Genomic DNA, 6,000 nt, shown 5'->3' with positions numbered 1-6,000 from the left:
TTGAGCAGATATGGGTATATCTACTTGATGAAACATAAGTCTGAAACATTTGAAAAGTTCAAAGAGTTTCAGAGTGAAGTGGAAAATCATTGTAACAAGAAAATTAAGTTTCTACGATCTGATCGTGGAGGTGAATATTTGAGTTATGAGTTTGGTCTTCATATGAAACAATGCAGAATAGTTTCGCAACTCATGCCACCTGGAACACCACAACGTAATGGTGTGCCCGAACGTCGTAACCGCACTTTATTAGATATGGTGCGATCTATGATGTCTCTCACTGATTTACCGCTATCGTTTTGGGGTTATGCTTTAGAGACAGCTGCATTCACGTTAAATAGGGCACCATCAAAATCTGTTGAGACGACACCTTATGAACTGTGGTTTGGCAAGAAACCCAAGTTGTCGTTTCTTAGAGTTTGGGGCTGCGTTGCTTATGTGAAAAAGCTTCAACCTGATAAGCTCGAACCCAGATCGGAGAAATGTGTCTTCATAGGATACCCAAAGGAGACTGTTGGGTACACCTTCTATCACAGATCAGAAGACAAGATATTCGTTGCTAAGAATGGATCCTTTCTATAGAAGGAGTTTCTCTCGAAAGAAGTGAGTGGGAGGAAAGTAGAACTTGATGAGGTAATTGTACCTACTCCCTTATTGGAAAGTAGTTCATCACTAAAATCAGTTCCAGTGATTCATACACCAGTAAGTGAGGAAGCTAATGATGGTGATCATGAAACTTCTGATCAAGTTACTACCAAACCTCGTAGGTCAACCAGAGTAAGATTCGCACCAGAGTGGTACGGTAATCCTATTCTGGAGCTCATGTTACTTGAACATGATGAACCTACGAACTATGAGGAAGCGATGATGAGCCCAGATTCCATAAAATGGCTTGAGGCCATGAAATCTGAGATGGGATCCATGTATGAGAACAAAGTGTGGACTTTGGTTGACTTGCCCGATGATCGGCAGGCCATAGAGAATAAATGGATCTTCAAGGAGAAGACTGACACTAACGGTAATGTTATTGCCTACAAAGCTCGACTTGTTGCAAAAGGTTTTCGACAAGTTCAAGGAGTTGACTACGATGATACTCTCTCACCTGTAGCGATGCTTAAGTCCGTCTGAATCATGTTAGCAATTGCCACATTTTATGATTATGAAATTTGGCAAATGGATGTCAAAACTGCACTCCTTAATGGATGTCTTAAAGAAGAGTTGTATATGATGCAACCAGAAGGATTTATCGATCCAAAAGGTGCTATCAAAGTGTGTAAGCTCCATCAACTCATTTATGGACTGGTGAAAGACTCTCGGAGTTGGAATATACGCTTTGATAGTGTGAACAAAGCATATGGTTTTATACAGACTTTTGGAGAAGCTTGTACTTACAAGAAAGTGAGTGGGAGCTATGTAGCATTTCTGATATTATATGTGGATGACATATTGTTGATCAGAAATGATACCGAATTTCTGAATAGCATAAAAGGATACTTGAATAAGAATTTTTGAATGAAAGACCTCGGTGAAGCTGCTTATATATTGGGCACCAAGATCTATAGAGATAGATCAAGAAGCTTAATTGGACTTTCACAAAGCACATACCTTGATAAAGTTTTGAAGAAGTTCAAAATGGATTAAGCAAAGAAAGGGTTCTTGCCTGTGTTACAAGGTGTGAAGTTGAGTCAGACTCAATGCCCGACCACTTCAGAAGATGGAGAGAAAATGAAAGTCATTCCTTGTGCTTCAGCCATAGGTTCTATCATGTATGCAATGCTGTGTACATGACCAGATGTGTGCCTTGCTATTAGTTTAGCAGGGAGGTACCTAAGTAATCCAGGAGTGGATCACTTGACAGCGGTCAAGAACATCCTGAAATACCTGAAAGGACTAAGGATATGTTCCTCGTTTATGGAGGTGACAAAAAGCTCGTCGTAAATGGTTACGTTGATGCAAAGCTTTGACACTGATCTGGATGACTCTAAGTCACAAACCGGATATGTATTTTTATTAAATGGTGGAGTTGTCAGTTGGTGCAGTTCCAAGCAGAGCGTCGTGTCGTGGCGGGATCTACATGTGAAGCAGAGTACATAGCTGCTTTGGAAGCAGCAAATGAAGGAGTCTGGATGAAGGAGTTCATATCTGATCTAGGTGTCATATATACCTAGTGCATCGGGTCCAATGAAAATCTTTTGTGACAATACTGGTGCAATTGCCTTGGCAAAGGAATCCAGATTTCACAAGAGGACCAAGCACATCAAGAGACACTTCAATTCCATCCGCGATCAAGTTAAGGAGGGAGACATAGAGATTTGCAAGGTACATACGGATCTGAATGTTGCAGTCCCGTTGACTAAGCCTCTCTCATGAGCAAAACATGGTCAGCACCAAGACTCCATGGGTGTTAGAATCATTACAATGTAATCTAGATTATTGACTTTAGTGCAAGTGAGAGACTAAAGGAAATATGCCCTAGAGGCAATAATAAAGTTGTTACTTATATTTCCTTATATCATGATAAATGGTTATTATTCATGCTAGAATTGTATTAACCGGAAACTTAGTACATGTGTGAATACATAGACAAACAGAGTGTCACTAGTATGCCTCTACTTGACTAGCTCGTTGATCAAAGATGTTTAAGTTTCCTAGCCATGGACAAAGAGTTGTCATTTGATGAACGGGATCACATCACTAGAGAATGATGTGATTGACTTGACCCATCCATTAGCTTAGCACGATGATCATTTAGTTTACTGCTATTGCTTTCTCCATAACTTATACATGTTCCTATGACTATGATATTATGCAACTCCTAAATACCGGAGGAACACTTAGTGTGCTATCAAACGTCACAATGTAACTTAGTGTGCTATCTCCATAACAGGTGTCTCCAATGGTGTTTGTTGAGTTGGCATAGATCGAGATTAGGATTTGTCACTCCGTGACTAATGATTTAGTTGCGGGATGTATCATTACGGAACGAGTAAAGAGACTTGTCGGTAACGAGATTGAACTAGGTATGATGATACCGACGATCGAATCTCGGGCTCGGGCAAGTAACATACCGATGACAAAGGGAAACGTATGTTTTTATGCGGTTTGACCGATAAAGATCTTCGTAGAATATGTAGGAACCAATATGAGCATCCAGGTTCCGCTATTGGTTATTGACCGGAGATGAGTCTCGGTCATGTCTACATAGTTATTGAACCCGTAGAGTCTGCACGCTTAACATTTAGTGACGATCGGTATTATGAGTTTATGTGTTTTGATGTACCAAAGGTTGTTTGGAGTCCCGGATGTGATCACGGGCATGAAGAGGAGTCTCGAAATGGTTGTGACATAAAGATCAATATATTGGATGACTATGTTTGGACATCGGAATGATTCCGGGTGAGTTCGGGCATTTACCGGAGTACCGGGAGGTTACTGGAACCCCTCGGGAGGTATATCGGCCTTATTGGGCCATAGTGGGAGAGAGGAGAAGGAAGCCTAGGAGGGGGCGCGCTCCCCAAGCCCATTCCAAATTGGGGGGGGGCACCCCCTTTCCTTCCTCCTTCCTCCCCTTTCCTTCCTCTCCTAGTCCAACTAGGGAAGGGGGGGAATCCTACTCCTGATGGCAGTAGGACTCCTCCAGGGCACGCCATAGAGGACCGGCCCTCCCCCCTCCTCCACTCCTTTATATACGAGGGAAGGGGGCACCCCATGAACACAAAAGTTGACAATTGTCTTAGCCGTGTGCGGTGCCCCCATCCACCGTAATCCACCTCGGTCATATCGTAGCGGTGCTTAGGCGAAGCCCTGTTCCGGTAGCTTCATCATCACCATCATCACGCCGTCGTGCTGATGAAACTCTCCGTCGACACTCAGCTGGATCAAGAGTTTGTGGGATGCCATAGAGCTGAACGTGTGTGTATTGCGGAGGTGCCGTACCTTCGGTGCTAGGATCGGTCAGACCATGAAGACGTTTGACTACATTAACCTCGTTGTCATAACGCTTCTGCTTATGTTCTACGAGGGTACGTGGACAACACTCTTCCCCTCTCGTTGCTATGCATCACCATGATAGATCTTGCGTGTGCATAGGAAATTTTTGAAATTACTGCATTCCCCAATAGGAGGAGCATTGACAAGGCCGAAAGACATGACAATATATTCATAAGAACCAAAGCTTGTTCTGAATGCTGTCTTTGGGATATCTTGTTCACGAATGGGAATTTGATGATAACCCATACGGAGGTCAAGCTTGGAAAACACTTTAGCACCTTTAAGTTGCTCGAAAAGCTCATTGATATTGGGAAGCGGATATTTGTTCTTGATTGTCTTCTTGTTCAATGGACGGTAATCGACGCAAAGTCGGTCCGTGCCATCCTTCTTCCGGATTGCTAGAGATGAACACGGTCTGATCAACCCCACGGAGATGAACTCGGTCTGATCAAACCCAGACGCTCTTGTTCATCGAGCTATTTCTTCAATTCCTTTAGCTCCTTTGGTCCAAGCTTGTATGGACGCTTGCAAACGGGTTCAATACCAGGCTCAAGATCGATAACGAGTTCAACTGGCCGGTGAGGAGGCATTCCCGGAAGCTCTTTTGGAAAGACGTCTTGGTATTCACAAATGACTGGAATCTGAGAAATTGCATCTAGCTTGCCCTTCTCATTGAGAGAAAACAGTCGAATAGTCTCGTCCCATGGAGCATAGATGATCACATCCTCAAAAGAGTGTGTCAATTGAATCTCCCTGATAGCACAATCAAGTTGGGCCTTGTGCTGAGAAATCCAATCCATGCCAAGAATTAGATCAATATCAGAGTCGCCAAGAACCATTGGAGAAGACAGAAATTTATAATTGCCCATCTCGATGGTAACATCAGGAATCATCGTGGTAGCCCTCATAAAAGAGCCTGGAGAAACTACTCCCATGGGTTTTCTCAACATCTCCGAAAAGAAATCATGCCTAGCAACAAATGGTCTTGACATGAAACAATGCGATGCACCAGTATGGAATAGAGCTTTAGAAGGAATAGAGTTAACCGAGAGGTTACCCATGATCACATCTGAAGAATCCTCTGCTTGAGATGCGTTCAACATGTTCACCTTTGCATGCTTTGGATTGTGCTTCACAACTGCATTATTTGCTGACCTAACCGGAGGAGGAAGCGGAAGGCGCTTCTGGGTGCACTTGTTTGAGTAATGCCCTTTCAAACCACACCTGTGACAAGTGACCTCTAAAAGCGGACAGTGATAAGGAGTAGGAGCACTTGACCTTGGAGCTTGAGTCTGAGACTTGTTCTAATAGCCTGGGTTGGGTGGGTGGGAAGATCCATGGCCACCTTTGTTCTTCTGCTGGTAGGGCTGATGAAACGAAGGAGGAGGAAGCCAGAACTTCTGTTGCTTAGCTGCCACTTGTGAGGACGAAGAAGACTGAACTGCATCCCTGAATCTCTTCTTAGAAGCCTCACACTTGAGCTGAGCACCTTCTTGCTTGAGAGCCATGTTATAGAACTGATAAAACTTAGTAGGCTCAACGAGAACGAGAGCTAACCGCAGACCTTCTTTGAGGCCACCCCTGAAGTGATAGATCATGATCTTTTCATCAGGAACATCCTGCCTTGCGAAGCGAGCAAGTTTCTGAAACTGGATGTTGTATTGGTAGACGGACATGCTTCCTTGCTTGAGATTGCAAAATTCCTCACGCTTGCTCTCAACAACACTTGTTGGAATGTGATGAGCTTTGAAAACCCGGCAGAAATCATCCCAGGTAATCACACGACCTCCTCTGGAATCTTTGTATTGTTGATACCAATCAGCAGCTTGGTCCTTGAGCTGAAACGAAGCGAATTTGACATAGTCCTCAGGACTGACATTGCTACATTCAAAATGCTTGTTTATGTCCACGAGCCAATCATCGATGTCCGTGGCCTCGACACAAAAGCTGAAAGACTTTGTCTGATTTGCAAGGAACTGGTTGAGGGTAGCAAACTGCGGCTGATTGTTG

The sequence above is a fragment of the Triticum urartu genome, chromosome 1 (assembly GCF_003073215.2).
Source record: "Triticum urartu cultivar G1812 chromosome 1, Tu2.1, whole genome shotgun sequence".
Lineage (NCBI taxonomy): Eukaryota > Viridiplantae > Streptophyta > Magnoliopsida > Poales > Poaceae > Triticum > Triticum urartu.
The sequence above is the reverse complement of the archived record's forward strand: the minus strand, read 5'-3'. Positions refer to the sequence as shown.